Raw genomic sequence first — 20,310 nt, 5'->3', positions numbered from 1 at the left:
CGCTAGGCTTACCGAAGATGCCTCTAATGAGATGAATAGCCGAGATATAACACTAATGGCCGAAGCCGAAAAATGTATATCAACTTAGAGACCTACGACAGTGGCGGGGAGCACGAGAGACGCCACCGCACAAAGAATCTAAGTAAATAGTTCGACCACCGCGAAGGGCTGCATGCCCCGGCGACAAGGGTTAGGGTTTAGTAGATGCGCAGGGCATAGTCACGGTAGGGCAGCATGGCAGTTTGTTGAACTATTTAGAGTGCGTGGAGTAGGTCCATGTCCCGACCGGTTTCGCTGTCTGTAGCTCATCAGGGGACGCTTTAAAGAAAAGCCGTGGACTAAAAATTTATAAAATGTGAGTAGGGATATATAGTGGGTTTTTAGGTTGGTTTTGGTTCGGCAGAGTTGTAGAATATAGTACGGATCTTGTGCTAGCGAAAGAATGCGTGAGTATATGGACTTATGCCGAAGCCGCCAATGTAGAAGTATGAAAAGTTAGTCGCTAGGCTTACCGAAGATGCCTCTAATGAGATGAATAGCCGAGATATAACACTAATGGCCGAACCCGAAAAATGTATATCAACGTAGACACCTACGACAGTGGCGGGGGGCACGGGAGACGCCACCGCGCAAAGAATCTAAGTAAATAGTTCGACCACCGCGAAGGGCTGCATGCCCCGGCGACAAGGGTTAGGGTTTAGTAGATGTGCAGGGCATAGTCACGGTAGGGCAGCATGGCAGTTTGTTGAACTATTAAGAGTGCGTTGAGTAGGTCCATGTCCCGACCGGTTTCGCTGTCTGTAGCTCATCAGGGGACGCTTTAAAGAAAAGCCGTGGACTAAAAATTTATAAAATGTGAGTAGGGATATATAGTGGGTTTTTAGGTTGGTTTTGGTTCGGCAGAGGTGTAGAATATAGTACGGATCTTGTGCTAGCGAAAGAATGCGTGAGTATATGGACTTATGCCGAAGCCGCCTATTTAGAAGTATGAAAAATTAGTCGCTAGGCTTACCGAAGATGCCTCTAATGAGATGAATAGCCGAGATATAACACTAATGGCCGAAGCCGAAAAATGTATATCAACTTAGAGACCTACGACAGTGGCGGGGGGCACGGGAGACGCCACCGCGCAAAGAATCTAAGTAAATAGTTCGACCACCGCGAAGGGCTGCATGCCCCGGCGACAAGGGTTAGGGTTTAGTAGATGCGCAGGGCATAGTCACGGTAGGGCAGCATGGCAGTTTGTTGAACTATTTAGAGTGCGTGGAGTAGGTCCATGTCCCGACCGGTTTCGCTGTCTGTAGCTCATCAGGGGACGCTTTAAAGAAAAGCCGTGGACTAAAAATTTATAAAATGTGAGTAGGGATATATAGTGGGTTTTTAGGTTGGTTTTGGTTCGGCAGAGGTGTAGAATATAGTACGGATCTTGTGCTAGCGAAAGAATGCGTGAGTATATGGACTTATGCCGAAGCCGCCAATGTAGAAGTATGAAAAATTAGTCGCTAGGCTTACCGAAGATGCCTCTAATGAGATGAATAGCCGAGATATAACACTAATGGCCGAAGCCGAAAAATGTATATCAACTTAGAGACCTACGACAGTGGCGGGGGGCACGGGAGACGCCACCGCGCAAAGAATCTAAGTAAATAGTTCGACCACCGCGAAGGGCTGCATGCCCCGGCGACAAGGGTTAGGGTTTAGTAGATGCGCAGGGCATAGTCACGGTAGGGCAGCATGGCAGTTTGTTGAACTATTTAGAGTGCGTGGAGTAGGTCCATGTCCCGACCGGTTTCGCTGTCTGTAGCTCATCAGGGGACGCTTTAAAGAAAAGCCGTGGACTAAAAATTTATAAAATGTGAGTAGGGATATATAGTGGGTTTTTAGGTTGGTTTTGGTTCGGCAGAGGTGTAGAATATAGTACGGATCTTGTGCTAGCGAAAGAATGCGTGAGTATACGGACTTATGCCGAAGCCGCCAATGTAGAAGTATGAAAAATTAGTCGCTAGGCTTACCGAAGATGCCTCTAATGAGATGAATAGCCGAGATATAACACTAATGGCCGAAGCCGAAAAATGTATATCAACTTAGAGACCTACGACAGTGGCGGGGGGCACGGGAGACGCCACCGCGCAAAGAATCTAAGTAAATAGTTCGACCACCGCGAAGGGCTGCATGCCCCGGCGACAAGGGTTAGGGTTTAGTAGATGCGCAGGGCATAGTCACGGTAGTGCAGCATGGCAGTTTGTTGAACTATTTAGAGTGCGTGGAGTAGGTCCATGTCCCGACCGGTTTCGCTGTCTGTAGCTCATCAGGGGACGCTTTAAAGAAAAGCCGTGGACTAAAAATTTATAAAATGTGAGTAGGGATATATAGTGGGTTTTTAGGTTGGTTTTGGTTCGGCAGAGGTGTAGAATATAGTACGGATCTTGTGCTAGCGAAAGAATGCGTGAGTATATGGACTTATGCCGAAGCCGCCAATGTAGAAGTATGAAAAATTTGTCGCTAGGCTTACCGAAGATGCCTCTAATGAGATGAATAGCCGAGATATAACACTAATGGCCGAAGCCGAAAAATGTATATCAACTTAGAGACCTACGACAGTGGCGGGGGGCACGGGAGACGCCACTGCGCAAAGAATCTAAGTAAATAGTTCGACCACCGCGAAGGGCTGCATGCCCCGGCGACAAGGGTTAGGGTTTAGTAGATGCGCAGGGCATAGTCACGGTAGGGCAGCATGGCAGTTTGTTGAACTATTTAGAGTGCGTGGAGTAGGTCCATGTCCCGACCGGTTTCGCTGTCTGTAGCTCATCAGGGGACGCTTTAAAGAAAAGCCGTGGACTAAAAATTTATAAAATGTGAGTAGGGATATATAGTGGGTTTTTAGGTTGGTTTTGGTTCGGCAGAGGTGTAGAATATAGTACGGATCTTGTGCTAGCGAAAGAATGCGTGAGTATACGGACTTATGCCGAAGCCGCCAATGTAGAAGTATGAAAAATTAGTCGCTAGGCTTACCGAAGATGCCTCTAATGAGATGAATAGCCGAGATATAACACTAATGGCCGAAGCCGAAAAATGTATATCAACTTAGAGACCTACGACAGTGGCGGGGGGCACGGGAGACGCCACCGCGCAAAGAATCTAAGTAAATAGTTCGACCAACGCGAAGGGCTGCATGCCCCGGCGACAAGGGTTAGGGTTTAGTAGATGTGCAGGGCATAGTCACGGTAGGGCAGCATGGCAGTTTGTTGAACTATTAAGAGTGCGTTGAGTAGGTCCATGTCCCGACCGGTTTCGCTGTCTGTAGCTCATCAGGGGACGCTTTAAAGAAAAGCCGTGGACTAAAAATTTATAAAATGTGAGTAGGGATATATAGTGGGTTTTTAGGTTGGTTTTGGTTCGGCAGAGGTGTAGAATATAGTACGGATCTTGTGCTAGCGAAAGAATGCGTGAGTATATGGACTTATGCCGAAGCCGCCTATTTAGAAGTATGAAAAATTAGTCGCTAGGCTTACCGAAGATGCCTCTAATGAGATGAATAGCCGAGATATAACACTAATGGCCGAAGCCGAAAAATGTATATCAACTTAGAGACCTACGACAGTGGCGGGGGGCACGGGAGACGCCACCGCGCAAAGAATCTAAGTAAATAGTTCGACCACCGCGAAGGGCTGCATGCCCCGGCGACAAGGGTTAGGGTTTAGTAGATGCGCAGGGCATAGTCACGGTAGGGCAGCATGGCAGTTTGTTGAACTATTTAGAGTGCGTGGAGTAGGTCCATGTCCCGACCGGTTTCGCTGTCTGTAGCTCATCAGGGGACGCTTTAAAGAAAAGCCGTGGACTAAAAATTTATAAAATGTGAGTAGGGATATATAGTGGGTTTTTAGGTTGGTTTTGGTTCGGCAGAGGTGTAGAATATAGTACGGATCTTGTGCTAGCGAAAGAATGCGTGAGTATATGGACTTATGCCGAAGCCGCCAATGTAGAAGTATGAAAAATTAGTCGCTAGGCTTACCGAAGATGCCTCTAATGAGATGAATAGCCGAGATATAACACTAATGGCCGAAGCCGAAAAATGTATATCAACTTAGAGACCTACGACAGTGGCGGGGGGCACGGGAGACGCCACCGCGCAAAGAATCTAAGTAAATAGTTCGACCACCGCGAAGGGCTGCATGCCCCGGCGACAAGGGTTAGGGTTTAGTAGATGCGCAGGGCATAGTCACGGTAGGGCAGCATGGCAGTTTGTTGAACTATTTAGAGTGCGTGGAGTAGGTCCATGTCCCGACCGGTTTCGCTGTCTGTAGCTCATCAGGGGACGCTTTAAAGAAAAGCCGTGGACTAAAAATTTATAAAATGTGAGTAGGGATATATAGTGGGTTTTTAGGTTGGTTTTGGTTCGGCAGAGGTGTAGAATATAGTACGGATCTTGTGCTAGCGAAAGAATGCGTAAGTATACGGACTTATGCCGAAGCCGCCAATGTAGAAGTATGAAAAATTAGTCGCTAGGCTTACCGAAGATGCCTCTAATGAGATGAATAGCCGAGATATAACACTAATGGCCGAAGCCGAAAAATGTATATCAACTTAGAGACCTACGACAGTGGCGGGGGGCACGGGAGACGCCACCGCGCAAAGAATCTAAGTAAATAGTTCGACCACCGCGAAGGGCTGCATGCCCCGGCGACAAGGGTTAGGGTTTAGTAGATGCGCAGGGCATAGTCACGGTAGTGCAGCATGGCAGTTTGTTGAACTATTTAGAGTGCGTGGAGTAGGTCCATGTCCCGACCGGTTTCGCTGTCTGTAGCTCATCAGGGGACGCTTTAAAGAAAAGCCGTGGACTAAAAATTTATAAAATGTGAGTAGGGATATATAGTGGGTTTTTAGGTTGGTTTTGGTTCGGCAGAGGTGTAGAATATAGTACGGATCTTGTGCTAGCGAAAGAATGCGTGAGTATATGGACTTATGCCGAAGCCGCCAATGTAGAAGTATGAAAAATTTGTCGCTAGGCTTACCGAAGATGCCTCTAATGAGATGAATAGCCGAGATATAACACTAATGGCCGAAGCCGAAAAATGTATATCAACTTAGAGACCTACGACAGTGGCGGGGGGCACGGGAGACGCCACTGCGCAAAGAATCTAAGTAAATAGTTCGACCACCGCGAAGGGCTGCATGCCCCGGCGACAAGGGTTAGGGTTTAGTAGATGCGCAGGGCATAGTCACGGTAGGGCAGCATGGCAGTTTGTTGAACTATTTAGAGTGCGTGGAGTAGGTCCATGTCCCGACCGGTTTCGCTTTCTGTAGCTCATCAGGGGACGCTTTAAAGAAAAGCCGTGGACTAAAAATTTATAAAATGTGAGTAGGGATATATAGTGGGTTTTTAGGTTGGTTTTGGTTCGGCAGAGGTGTAGAATATAGTACGGATCTTGTGCTAGCGAAAGAATGCGTGAGTATACGGACTTATGCCGAAGCCGCCAATGTAGAAGTATGAAAAATTAGTCGCTAGGCTTACCGAAGATGCCTCTAATGAGATGAATAGCCGAGATATAACACTAATGGCCGAAGCCGAAAAATGTATATCAACTTAGAGACCTACGACAGTGGCGGGGGGCACGGGAGACGCCACCGCGCAAAGAATCTAAGTAAATAGTTCGACCAACGCGAAGGGCTGCATGCCCCGGCGACAAGGGTTAGGGTTTAGTAGATGCGCAGGGCATAGTCACGGTAGTGCAGCATGGCAGTTTGTTGAACTATTTAGAGTGCGTGGAGTAGGTCCATGTCCCGACCGGTTTCGCTGTCTGTAGCTCATCAGGGGACGCTTTAAAGAAAAGCCGTGGACTAAAAATTTATAAAATGTGAGTAGGGATATATAGTGGGTTTTTAGGTTGGTTTTGGTTCGGCAGAGGTGTAGAATATAGTACGGATCTTGTGCTAGCGAAAGAATGCGTGAGTATATGGACTTATGCCGAAGCCGCCAATGTAGAAGTATGAAAAGTTAGTCGCTAGGCTTACCGAAGATGCCTCTAATGAGATGAATAGCCGAGATATAACACTAATGGCCGAAGCCGAAAAATGTATATCAACTTGGAGACCTACGACAGTGGCGGGGGGCACGGGAGACGCCACCGCGCAAAGAATCTAAGTAAATAGTTCGACCACCGCGAAGGGCTGCATGCCCCGGCGACAAGGGTTAGGGTTTAGTAGATGCGCAGGGTATAGTCACGGTAGGGCAGCATGGCAGTTTGTTGAACTATTTAGAGTGCGTGGAGTAGGTCCATGTCCCGACCGGTTTCGCTGTCTGTAGCTCATCTGGGGACGCTTTAAAGAAAAGCCGTGGACTAAAAATTTATAAAATGTGAGTAGGGATATATAGTGGGTTTTTAGGTTGGTTTTGGTTCGGCAGAGGTGTAGAATATAGTACGGATCTTGTGCTAGCGAAAGAATGCGTGAGTATATGGACTTATGCCGAAGCCGCCAATGTAGAAGTATGAAATATTAGTCGCTAGGCTTACCGAAGATGCCTCTAATGAGATGAATAGCCGAGATATAACACTAATGGCCGAAGCCGAAAAATGTATATCAACTTAGAGACCTACGACAGTGGCGGGGGGCACGGGAGACGCCACCGCGCAAAGAATCTAAGTAAATAGTTCGACCACCGCGAAGGGCTGCATGCCCCGGCGACAAGGGTTAGGGTTTAGTAGATGCGCAGGGCATAGTCACGGTAGGGCAGCATGGCAGTTTGTTGAACTATTTAGAGTGCGTGGAGTAGGTCCATGTCCCGACCGGTTTCGCTGTCTGTAGCTCATCAGGGGACGCTTTAAAGAAAAGCCGTGGACTAAAAAATTATAAAATGTGAGTAGGGATATATAGTGGGTTTTTAGCTTGGTTTTGGTTCGGCAGAGGTGTAGAATATAGTACGGATCTTGTGCTAGCGAAAGAATGCGTGAGTATATGGACTTATGCCGAAGCCGCCAATGTAGAAGTATGAAAAATTTGTCGCTAGGCTTACCGAAGATGCCTCTAATGAGATGAATAGCCGAGATATAACACTAATGGCCGAAGCCGAAAAATGTATATCAACTTAGAGACCGACGACAGTGGCGGGGGGCACGGGAGACGCCACCGCGCAAAGAATCTAAGTAAATAGTTCGACCACCGCGAAGGGCTGCATGCCCCGGCGACAAGGGTTAGGGTTTAGTAGATGCGCAGGGCATAGTCACGGTAGGGCAGCATGGCAGTTTGTTGAACTATTTAGAGTGCGTGGAGTAGGTCCATGTCCCGACCGGTTTCGCTGTCTGTAGCTCATCAGGGGACGCTTTAAAGAAAAGCCGTGGACTAAAAATTTATAAAATGTGAGTAGGGATATATAGTGGGTTTTTAGGTTGGTTTTGTTTCGGCAGAGGTGTAGAATATAGTACGGATCTTGTGCTAGCGAAAGAATGCGTGAGTATATGGACTTATGCCGAAGCCGCCAATGTAGAAGTATGAAAAATTTGTCGCTAGGCTTACCGAAGATGCCTCTAATGAGATGAATAGCCGAGATATAACACTAATGGCCGAAGCCGAAAAATGTATATCAACTTAGAGACCTACGACAGTGGCGGGGGGCACGGGAGACGCCACCGCGCAAAGAATCTAAGTAAATAGTTCGACCACCGCGAAGGGCTGCATGCCCCGGCGACAAGGGTTAGGGTTTAGTAGATGCGCAGGGCATAGTCACGGTAGGGCAGCATGGCAGTTTGTTGAACTATTTAGAGTGCGTGGAGTAGGTCCATGTCCCGACCGGTTTCGCTGTCTGTAGCTCATCAGGGGACGCTTTAAAGAAAAGCCGTGGACTAAAAATTTATAAAATGTGAGTAGGGATATATAGTGGGTTTTTAGGTTGGTTTTGGTTCGGCAGAGGTGTAGAATATAGTACGGATCTTGTGCTAGCGAAAGAATGCGTGAGTATATGGACTTATGCCGAAGCCGCCAATGTAGAAGTATGAAAAATTAGTCGCTAGGCTTACCGAAGATGCCTCTAATGAGATGAATAGCCGAGATATAACACTAATGGCCGAAGCCGAAAAATGTATATCAACTTGGAGACCTACGACAGTGGCGGGGGGCACGGGAGACGCCACCGCGCAAAGAATCTAAGTAAATAGTTCGACCACCGCGAAGGGCTGCATGCCCCGGCGACAAGGGTTAGGGTTTAGTAGATGCGCAGGGTATAGTCACGGTAGGGCAGCATGGCAGTTTGTTGAACTATTTAGAGTGCGTGGAGTAGGTCCATGTCCCGACCGGTTTCGCTGTCTGTAGCTCATCTGGGGACGCTTTAAAGAAAAGCCGTGGACTAAAAATTTATAAAATGTGAGTAGGGATATATAGTGGGTTTTTAGGTTGGTTTTGGTTCGGCAGAGGTGTAGAATATAGTACGGATCTTGTGCTAGCGAAAGAATGCGTGAGTATATGGACTTATGCCGAAGCCGCCAATGTAGAAGTATGAAATATTAGTCGCTAGGCTTACCGAAGATGCCTCTAATGAGATGAATAGCCGAGATATAACACTAATGGCCGAAGCCGAAAAATGTATATCAACTTAGAGACCTACGACAGTGGCGGGGGGCACGGGAGACGCCACCGCGCAAAGAATCTAAGTAAATAGTTCGACCACCGCGAAGGGCTGCATGCCCCGGCGACAAGGGTTAGGGTTTAGTAGATGCGCAGGGCATAGTCACGGTAGGGCAGCATGGCAGTTTGTTGAACTATTTAGAGTGCGTGGAGTAGGTCCATGTCCCGACCGGTTTCGCTGTCTGTAGCTCATCAGGGGACGCTTTAAAGAAAAGCCGTGGACTAAAAAATTATAAAATGTGAGTAGGGATATATAGTGGGTTTTTAGCTTGGTTTTGGTTCGGCAGAGGTGTAGAATATAGTACGGATCTTGTGCTAGCGAAAGAATGCGTGAGTATATGGACTTATGCCGAAGCCGCCAATGTAGAAGTATGAAAAATTTGTCGCTAGGCTTACCGAAGATGCCTCTAATGAGATGAATAGCCGAGATATAACACTAATGGCCGAAGCCGAAAAATGTATATCAACTTAGAGACCTACGACAGTGGCGGGGGGCACGGGAGACGCCACTGCGCAAAGAATCTAAGTAAATAGTTCGACCACCGCGAAGGGCTGCATGCCCCGGCGACAAGGGTTAGGGTTTAGTAGAGGCGCAGGGCATAGTCACGGTAGGGCAGCATGGCAGTTTGTTGAACTATTTAGAGTGCGTGGAGTAGGTCCATGTCCCGACCGGTTTCGCTGTCTGTAGCTCATCAGGGGACGCTTTAAAGAAAAGCCGTGGACTAAAAATTTATAAAATGTGAGTAGGGATATATAGTGGGTTTTTAGGTTGGTTTTGGTTCGGCAGAGGTGTAGAATATAGTACGGATCTTGTGCTAGCGAAAGAATGCGTGAGTATACGGACTTATGCCGAAGCCGCCAATGTAGAAGTATGAAAAATTAGTCGCTAGGCTTACCGAAGATGCCTCTAATGAGATGAATAGCCGAGATATAACACTAATGGCCGAAGCCGAAAAATGTATATCAACTTAGAGACCTACGACAGTGGCGGGGGGCACGGGAGACGCCACCGCGCAAAGAATCTAAGTAAATAGTTCGACCACCGCGAAGGGCTGCATGCCCCGGCGACAAGGGTTAGGGTTTAGTAGATGCGCAGGGCATAGTCACGGTAGTGCAGCATGGCAGTTTGTTGAACTATTTAGAGTGCGTGGAGTAGGTCCATGTCCCGACCGGTTTCGCTGTCTGTAGCTCATCAGGGGACGCTTTAAAGAAAAGCCGTGGACTAAAAATTTATAAAATGTGAGTAGGGATATATAGTGGGTTTTTAGGTTGGTTTTGGTTCGGCAGAGGTGTAGAATATAGTACGGATCTTGTGCTAGCGAAAGAATGCGTGAGTATATGGACTTATGCCGAAGCCGCCAATGTAGAAGTATGAAAAATTAGTCGCTAGGCTTACCGAAGATGCCTCTAATGAGATGAATAGCCGAGATATAACACTAATGGCCGAAGCCGAAAAATGTATATCAACTTGGAGACCTACGACAGTGGCGGGGGGCACGGGAGACGCCACCGCGCAAAGAATCTAAGTAAATAGTTCGACCACCGCGAAGGGCTGCATGCCCCGGCGACAAGGGTTAGGGTTTAGTAGATGCGCAGGGTATAGTCACGGTAGGGCAGCATGGCAGTTTGTTGAACTATTTAGAGTGCGTGGAGTAGGTCCATGTCCCGACCGGTTTCGCTGTCTGTAGCTCATCTGGGGACGCTTTAAAGAAAAGACGTGGACTAAAAATTTATAAAATGTGAGTAGGGATATATAGTGGGTTTTTAGGTTGGTTTTGGTTCGGCAGAGGTGTAGAATATAGTACGGATCTTGTGCTAGCGAAAGAATGCGTGAGTATATGGACTTATGCCGAAGCCGCCAATGTAGAAGTATGAAATATTAGTCGCTAGGCTTACCGAAGATGCCTCTAATGAGATGAATAGCCGAGATATAACACTAATGGCCGAAGCCGAAAAATGTATATCAACTTAGAGACCTACGACAGTGGCGGGGGGCACGGGAGACGCCACCGCGCAAAGAATCTAAGTAAATAGTTCGACCACCGCGAAGGGCTGCATGCCCCGGCGACAAGGGTTAGGGTTTAGTAGATGCGCAGGGCATAGTCACGGTAGGGCAGCATGGCAGTTTGTTGAACTATTTAGAGTGCGTGGAGTAGGTCCATGTCCCGACCGGTTTCGCTGTCTGTAGCTCATCAGGGGACGCTTTAAAGAAAAGCCGTGGACTAAAAAATTATAAAATGTGAGTAGGGATATATAGTGGGTTTTTAGGTTGGTTTTGGTTCGGCAGAGGTGTAGAATATAGTACGGATCTTGTGCTAGCGAAAGAATGCGTGAGTATATGGACTTATGCCGAAGCCGCCAATGTAGAAGTATGAAAAATTTGTCGCTAGGCTTACCGAAGATGCCTCTAATGAGATGAATAGCCGAGATATAACACTAATGGCCGAAGCCGAAAAATGTATATCAACTTAGAGACCGACGACAGTGGCGGGGGGCACGGGAGACGCCACGGCGCAAAGAATCTAAGTAAATAGTTCGACCACCGCGAAGGGCTGCATGCCCCGGCTACAAGGGTTAGGGTTTAGTAGATGCGCAGGGCATAGTCACGGTAGGGCAGCATGGCAGTTTGTTGAACTATTTAGAGTGCGTGGAGTAGGTCCATGTCCCGACCGGTTTCGCTGTCTGTAGCTCATCAGGGGACGCTTTAAAGAAAAGCCGTGGACTAAAAATTTATAAAATGTGAGTAGGGATATATAGTGGGTTTTTAGGTTGGTTTTGTTTCGGCAGAGGTGTAGAATATAGTACGGATCTTGTGCTAGCGAAAGAATGCGTGAGTATATGGACTTATGCCGAAGCCGCCAATGTAGAAGTATGAAAAATTTGTCGCTAGGCTTACCGAAGATGCCTCTAATGAGATGAATAGCCGAGATATAACACTAATGGCCGAAGCCGAAAAATGTATATCAACTTAGAGACCTACGACAGTGGCGGGGGGCACGGGAGACGCCACCGCGCAAAGAATCTAAGTAAATAGTTCGACCACCGCGAAGGGCTGCATGCCCCGGCGACAAGGGTTAGGGTTTAGTAGATGCGCAGGGCATAGTCACGGTAGGGCAGCATGGCAGTTTGTTGAACTATTTAGAGTGCGTGGAGTAGGTCCATGTCCCGACCGGTTTCGCTGTCTGTAGCTCATCAGGGGACGCTTTAAAGAAAAGCCGTGGACTAAAAATTTATAAAATGTGAGTAGGGATATATAGTGGGTTTTTAGGTTGGTTTTGGTTCGGCAGAGGTGTAGAATATAGTACGGATCTTGTGCTAGCGAAAGAATGCGTGAGTATATGGACTTATGCCGAAGCCGCCAATGTAGAAGTATGAAATATTAGTCGCTAGGCTTACCGAAGATGCCTCTAATGAGATGAATAGCCGAGATATAACACTAATGGCCGAAGCCGAAAAATGTATATCAACTTAGAGACCTACGACAGTGGCGGGGGGCACGGGAGACGCCACCGCGCAAAGAATCTAAGTAAATAGTTCGACCACCGCGAAGGGCTGCATGCCCCGGCGACAAGGGTTAGGGTTTAGTAGATGCGCAGGGCATAGTCACGGTAGGGCAGCATGGCAGTTTGTTGAACTATTTAGAGTGCGTGGAGTAGGTCCATGTCCCGACCGGTTTCGCTGTCTGTAGCTCATCAGGGGACGCTTTAAAGAAAAGCCGTGGACTAAAAAATTATAAAATGTGAGTAGGGATATATAGTGGGTTTTTAGGTTGGTTTTGGTTCGGCAGAGGTGTAGAATATAGTACGGATCTTGTGCTAGCGAAAGAATGCGTGAGTATATGGACTTATGCCGAAGCCGCCAATGTAGAAGTATGAAAAATTTGTCGCTAGGCTTACCGAAGATGCCTCTAATGAGATGAATAGCCGAGATATAACACTAATGGCCGAAGCCGAAAAATGTATATCAACTTAGAGACCTACGACAGTGGCGGGGGGCACGGGAGACGCCACCGCGCAAAGAATCTAAGTAAATAGTTCGACCACCGCGAAGGGCTGCATGCCCCGGCGACAAGGGTTAGGGTTTAGTAGATGCGCAGGGCATAGTCACGGTAGGGCAGCATGGCAGTTTGTTGAACTATTTAGAGTGCGTGGAGTAGGTCCATGTCCCGACCGGTTTCGCTGTCTGTAGCTCATCAGGGGACGCTTTAACCCTTTGGAGTCCGTAACTTTTTTGCTTCCGCAGAATTTGTGACAGTCACGAAAATGCGCACTCCATTTCCAACATAACTTTGGTTCTACTTCACCGATTTTGAAGATCTTGGGCTTGTTGGAAAGCTCTTGATGAGAGACATACAATGAGCCCAAACTCGCAAAGAGCACTATTCATTGTCCGCCACAACGCGCCCCAAACGCGAGTCCAGCACCAGATCAGAGACGAAATCGGTCTCCTGTAGCCATTTCACTGAATCTAGCTCGGAACTGTTCAATTTTTTTCGAGTAGAAGCTTACCTTGCCGTGACTTCGCGCCGCGCCGGTCCTGGCATATGCCGCCTGTCTTGAAGCTGGGAAAATCCCTTTTTTTCACGCACTGCTGACTCGCAGCACGCAGCGCAGAAAATTCGAAATGTTTGATCGCTCGCCGCTCACTCACACTTCATCGGAGAGACTTCGGACCTGTTCGAGGCGATAGCTGAGAGTTTTCTCTACCATCTAGACCCTTCGATTGTTGAATTTGGTCAAGATTTGGCCAAGAACCGAAAGTGTGACTGCGCCCACATGCATACAAAATGCCCATGGTTCGAAATCGAACCATGGACTCCAAAGGGTTAAAGAAAAGCCGTGGACTAAAAATTTATAAAATGTGAGTAGGGATATATAGTGGGTTTTTAGGTTGGTTTTGGTTCGGCAGAGGTGTAGAATATAGTACGGATCTTGTGCTAGCGAAAGAATGCGTGAGTATATGGACTTATGCCGAAGCCGCCAATGTAGAAGTATGAAAAATTAGTCGCTAGGCTTACCGAAGATGCCTCTAATGAGATGAATAGCCGAGATATAACACTAATGGCCGAAGCCGAAAAATGTATATCAACTTAGAGACCTACGACAGTGGCGGGGGGCACGGGAGACGCCACCGCGCAAAGAATCTAAGTAAATAGTTCGACCACCGCGAAGGGCTGCATGCCCCGGCGACAAGGGTTAGGGTTTAGTAGATGCGCAGGGCATAGTCACGGTAGGGCAGCATGGCAGTTTGTTGAACTATTTAGAGTGCGTGGAGTAGGTCCATGTCCCGACCGGTTTTGCTGTCTGTAGCTCATCAGGGGACGCTTTAAAGAAAAGCCGTGGACTAAAAATTTATAAAATGTGAGTAGGGATATATAGTGGGTTTTTAGGTTGGTTTTGGTTCGGCAGAGGTGTAGAATATAGTACGGATCTTGTGCTAGCGAAAGAATGCGTGAGTATATGGACTTATGCCGAAGCCGCCAATGTAGAAGTATGAAAAATTAGTCGCTAGGCTTACCGAAGATGCCTCTAATGAGATGAATAGCCGAGATATAACACTAATGGCCGAAGCCGAAAAATGTATATCAACTTAGAGACCTACGACAGTGGCGGGGGGCACGGGAGACGCCACCGCGCAAAGAATCTAAGTAAATAGTTCGACCACCGCGAAGGGCTGCATGCCCCGGCGACAAGGGTTAGGGTTTAGTAGATGCGTAGGGCATAGTCACGGTAGGGCAGCATGGCAGTTTGTTGAACTATTTAGAGTGCGTGGAGTAGGTCCATGTCCCGACCGGTTTCGCTGTCTGTAGCTCATCAGGGGACGCTTTAAAGAAAAGCCGTGGACTAAAAATTTATAAAATGTGAGTAGGGATATATAGTGGGTTTTTAGGTTGGTTTTGGTTCGGCAGAGGTGTAGAATATAGTACGGATCTTGTGCTAGCGAAAGAATGCGTGAGTATATGGACTTATGCCGAAGCCGCCTATGTAGAAGTATGAAAAATTAGTCGCTAGGCTTACCGAAGATGCCTCTAATGAGATGAATAGCCGAGATATAACACTAATGGCCGAAGCCGAAAAATGTATATCAACTTAGAGACCTACGACAGTGGCGGGGGGCACGGGAGACGCCACCGCGCAAAGAATCTAAGTAAATAGTTCGACCACCGCGAAGGGCTGCATGCCCCGGCGACAAGGGTTAGGGTTTAGTAGATGCGCAGGGCATAGTCACGGTAGGGCAGCATGGCAGTTTGTTGAACTATTTAGAGTGCGTGGAGTAGGTCCATGTCCCGACCGGTTTCGCTGTCTGTAGCTCATCAGGGGACGCTTTAAAGAAAAGCCGTGGACTAAAAATTTATAAAATGTGAGTAGGGATATATAGTGGGTTTTTAGGTTGGTTTTGGTTCGGCAGAGGTGTAGAATATAGTACGGATCTTGTGCTAGCGAAAGAATGCGTGAGTATATGGACTTATGCCGAAGCCGCCAATGTAGAAGTATGAAAAATTAGTCGCTAGGCTTACCGAAGATGCCTCTAATGAGATGAATAGCCGAGATATAACACTAATGGCCGAAGCCGAAAAATGTATATCAACTTAGAGACCTACGACAGTGGCGGGGGGCACGGGAGACGCCACCGCGCAAAGAATCTAAGTAAATAGTTCGACCACCGCGAAGGGCTGCATGCCCCGGCGACAAGGGTTAGGGTTTAGTAGATGCGCAGGGCATAGTCACGGTAGGGCAGCATGGCAGTTTGTTGAACTATTTAGAGTGCGTGGAGTAGGTCCATGTCCCGACCGGTTTCGCTGTCTGTAGCTCATCAGGGGACGCTTTAAAGAAAAGCCGTGGACTAAAAATTTATAAAATGTGAGTAGGGATATATAGTGGGTTTTTAGGTTGGTTTTGGTTCGGCAGAGGTGTAGAATATAGTACGGATCTTGTGCTAGCGAAAGAATGCGTGAGTATACGGACTTATGCCGAAGCCGCCAATGTAGAAGTATGAAAAATTAGTCGCTAGGCTTACCGAAGATGCCTCTAATGAGATGAATAGCCGAGATATAACACTAATGGCCGAAGCCGAAAAATGTATATCAACTTAGAGACCTACGACAGTGGCGGGGGGCACGGGAGACGCCACCGCGCAAAGAATCTAAGTAAATAGTTCGACCACCGCGAAGGGCTGCATGCCCCGGCGACAAGGGTTAGGGTTTAGTAGATGCGCAGGGCATAGTCACGGTAGGGCAGCATGGCAGTTTGTTGAACTATTTAGAGTGCGTGGAGTAGGTCCATGTCCCGACCGGTTTCGCTGTCTGTAGCTCATCAGGGGACGCTTTAAAGAAAAGCCGTGGACTAAAAATTTATAAAATGTGAGTAGGGATATATAGTGGGTTTTTAGGTTGGTTTTGGTTCGGCAGAGGTGTAGAATATAGTACGGATCTTGTGCTAGCGAAAGAATGCGTGAGTATATGGACTTATGCCGAAGCCGCCAATGTAGAAGTATGAAAAATTAGTCGCTAGGCTTACCGAAGATGCCTCTAATGAGATGAATAGCCGAGATATAACACTAATGGCCGAAGCCGAAAAATGTATATCAATTAGGAGACCTACGACAGTGGCGGGGGGCACGGGAGACGCCACCGCGCAAAGAATCTAAGTAAATAGTTCGACCACCGCGAAGGGCTGCATGCCCCGGCGACAAGGGTTAGGGTTTAGTAGATGCGCAGGGTATAGTCACGGTAGGGCAGCATGGCAGTTTGTTGAACTATTTAGAGTGCGTGGAGTAGGTCCATGTCCCGACCGGTTTCGCTGTCTGTAGCTCATCAGGGGACGCTTTAAAGAAAAGCCGTGGACTAAAAATTTATAAAATGTGAGTAGAGATATATAGTGGGTTTTTAGGTTGGTTTTGGTTCGGCAGAGGTGTAGAATATAGTACGGATCTTGTGCTAGCGAAAGAATGCGTGAGTATATGGACTTATGCCGAAGCCGCCAATGTAGAAGTATGAAAAATTAGTCGCTAGGCTTACCGAAGATGCCTCTAATGAGATGAATAGCCGAGATATAACACTAATCGCCGAAGCCGAAAAATGTATATCAACTTAGAGACCTACGACAGTGGCGGGGGGCACGGGAGACGCCACCGCGCAAAGAATCTAAGTAAATAGTTCGACCACCGCGAAGGGCTGCATGCCCCGGCGACAAGGGTTAGGGTTTAGTAGATGCGCAGGGCATAGTCACGGTAGGGCAGCATGGCAGTTTGTTGAACTATTTAGAGTGCGTGGAGTAGGTCCATGTCCCGACCGGTTTCGCTGTCTGTAGCTCATCAGGGGACGCTTTAAAGAAAAGCCGTGGACTAAAAAATTATAAAATGTGAGTAGGGATATATAGTGGGTTTTTAGGTTGGTTTTGGTTCGGCAGAGGTGTAGAATATAGTACGGATCTTGTGCTAGCGAAAGAATGCGTGAGTATATGGACTTATGCCGAAGCCGCCAATGTAAAAGTATGAAAAATTTGTCGCTAGGCTTACCGAAGATGCCTCTAATGAGATGAATAGCCGAGATATAACACTAATGGCCGAAGCCGAAAAATGTATATCAACTTAGAGACCTACGACAGTGGCGGGGGGCACGGGAGACGCCACCGCGCAAAGAATCTAAGTAAATAGTTCGACCACCGCGAAGGGCTGCATGCCCCGGCGACAAGGGTTAGGGTTTAGTAGATGCGCAGGGCATAGTCACGGTAGGGCAGCATGGCAGTTTGTTGAACTATTTAGAGTGCGTGGAGTAGGTCCATGTCCCGACCGGTTTCGCTGTCTGTAGCTCATCAGGGGACGCTTTAAAGAAAAGCCGTGGACTAAAAATTTATAAAATGTGAGTAGGGATATATAGTGGGTTTTTAGGTTGGTTTTGGTTCGGCAGAGGTGTAGAATATAGTACGGATCTTGTGCTAGCGAAAGAATGCGTGAGTATATGGACTTATGCCGAAGCCGCCAATGTAGAAGTATGAAAAATTAGTCGCTAGGCTTACCGAAGATGCCTCTAATGAGATGAATAGCCGAGATATAACACTAATGGCCGAAGCCGAAAAATGTATATCAACTTAGAGACCTACGACAGTGGCGGGGGGCACGGGAGACGCCACCGCGCAAAGAATCTAAGTAAATAGTTCGACCACCGCGAAGGGCTGCATGCCCCGGCGACAAGGGTTAGGGTTTAGTAGATGCGCAGGGCATAGTCACGGTAGGGCAGCATGGCAGTTTGTTGAACTATTTAGAGTGCGTGGAGTAGGTCCATGTCCCGACCGGTTTCGCTGTCTGTAGCTCATCAGGGGACGCTTTAAAGAAAAGCCGTGGACTAAAAATTTATAAAATGTGAGTAGGGATATATAGTGGGTTTTTACTCAATCTGCGGACAGCATGCTGTTTCGTTCTTTGTGAACTCATCAGCGCAGCACAGAGGAAATGAGGCCGAGCCTGATAGCAATGAAAATAAAAATTTCCAATCAGGCCCGAACGTATCTTGCCAGAGTGCTCAAACTGACAAGTCAGTGAGCTCTGCATAACGCAAACAGCAAAGGCACTACCCCACGCAAGAGTGCTCAACTGCTACAAGAGCAGGAGCGAAATACTCAATCTGCGGACAGCATGCTGTTTCGTTCTTTGTGAACTCATCAGCGCAGCACAGAGGAAATGAGGCCGAGCCTGATAGCAATGAAAATAAAAATTTCCAATCAGGCCCGAACGTACCTTGCCAGAGTGCTCAAACTGACAAGTCAGTGAGCTCTGCATAACGCAAACAGCAAAGGCACTACCCCACGCAAGAGTGCTCAACTGCTACAAGAGCAGGAGCGAAATACTCAATCTGCGGACAGCATGCTGTTTCGTTCTTTGTGAACTCATCAGCGCAGCACAGAGGAAATGAGGCCGAGCCTGATAGCAATGAAAATAAAAATTTCCAATCAGGCCCGAACGTACCTTGCCAGAGTGCTCAAACTGACAAGTCAGTGAGCTCTGCATAACGCAAACAGCAAAGGCACTACCCCACGCAAGAGTGCTCAACTGCTACAAGAGCAGGAGCGAAATACTCAATCTGCGGACAGCATGCTGTTTCGTTCTTTGTGAACTCATCAGCGCAGCACAGAGGAAATGAGGCCGAGCCTGATAGCAATGAAAATAAAAATTTCCAATCAGGCCCGAACGTACCTTGCCAGAGTGCTCAAACTGACAAGTCAGTGAGCTCTGCATAACGCAAACAGCAAAGGCACTACCCCACGCAAGAGTGCTCAACTGCTACAAGAGCAGGAGCGAAATAGTGGGTTTTTAGGTTGGTTTTGGTTCGGCAGAGGTGTAGAATATAGTACGGATCTTGTGCTAGCGAAAGAATGCGTGAGTATATGGACTTATGCCGAAGCCGCCAATGTAGAAGTATGAAAAATTAGTCGCTAGGCTTACCGAAGATGCCTCTAATGAGATGAATAGCCGAGATATAACACTAATGGCCGAAGCCGAAAAATGTATATCAACTTAGAGACCTACGACAGTGGCGGGGGGCACGGGAGACGCCACCGTGCAAAGAATCTAAGTCAATAGTTCGACCACCGCGAAGGGCTGCATGCCCCGGCGACAAGGGTTAGGGTTTAGTAGATGCGCAGGGCATAGTCACGGTAGGGCAGCATGGCAGTTTGTTGAACTATTTAGAGTGCGTGGAGTAGGTCCATGTCCCGACCGGTTTCGCTGTCTGTAGCTCATCAGGGGACGCTTTAAAGAAAAGCCGTGGACTAAAAATTTATAAAATGTGAGTAGGGATATAATATATCCCTACTCACATTTTATAAATTTTTAGTCCACGGCTTATTATAGTGGGTTTTTAGGTTGGTTTTAGTTCGGCAGAGGTGTAGAATATAGTACGGATCTTGTGCTAGCGAAAGAATGCGTGAGTATATGGACTTATGCCGAAGCCGCCAATGTAGAAGTATGAAAAAATAGTCGCTAGGCTTACCGAAGATGCCTCTAATGAGATGAATAGCCGAGATATAACACTAATGGCCGAAGCCGAAAAATGTATATCAACTTAGAGACCTACGACAGTGGCGGGGGGCACGGGAGACGCCACCGCGCAAAGAATCTAAGTAAATAGTTCGACCACCGCGAAGGGCTGCATGCCCCTGCGACAAGGTTTAGGGTTTAGTAGATGCGCAGGGCATAGTCACGGTAGGGCAGCATGGCAGTTTGTTGAACTATTTAGAGTGCGTGGAGTAGGTCCATGTCCCGACCGGTTTTGCTGTCTGTAGCTCATCAGGGGACGCTTTAAAGAAAAGCCGTGGACTAAAAATTTATAAAATGTGAGTAGGGATATATAGTGGGTTTTTAGGTTGGTTTTGGTTCGGCAGAGGTGTAGAATATAGTACGGATCTTGTGCTAGCGAAATAATGCGTGAGTATATGGACTTATGCCGAAGCCGCCAATGTAGAAGTATGAAAAATTAGTCGCTAGGCTTACCGAAGATGCCTCTAATGAGATGAATAGCCGAGATATAACACTAATGGCCGAAGCCGAAAAATGTATATCAACTTAGAGACCTACGGCAGTGGCGGGGGGCACGGGAGACGCCACCCCGCAAAGAATCTAAGTAAATAGTTCGACCGACGCGAAGGGCTGCATGCCCCGGCGACAAGGGTTAGGGTTTAGTAGATGCGCAGGGCATAG

Source organism: Sycon ciliatum, chromosome 7, assembly GCF_964019385.1.
Source record: "Sycon ciliatum chromosome 7, ocSycCili1.1, whole genome shotgun sequence".
NCBI lineage: Eukaryota > Metazoa > Porifera > Calcarea > Leucosolenida > Sycettidae > Sycon > Sycon ciliatum.
The sequence above is the reverse complement of the archived record's forward strand: the minus strand, read 5'-3'. Positions refer to the sequence as shown.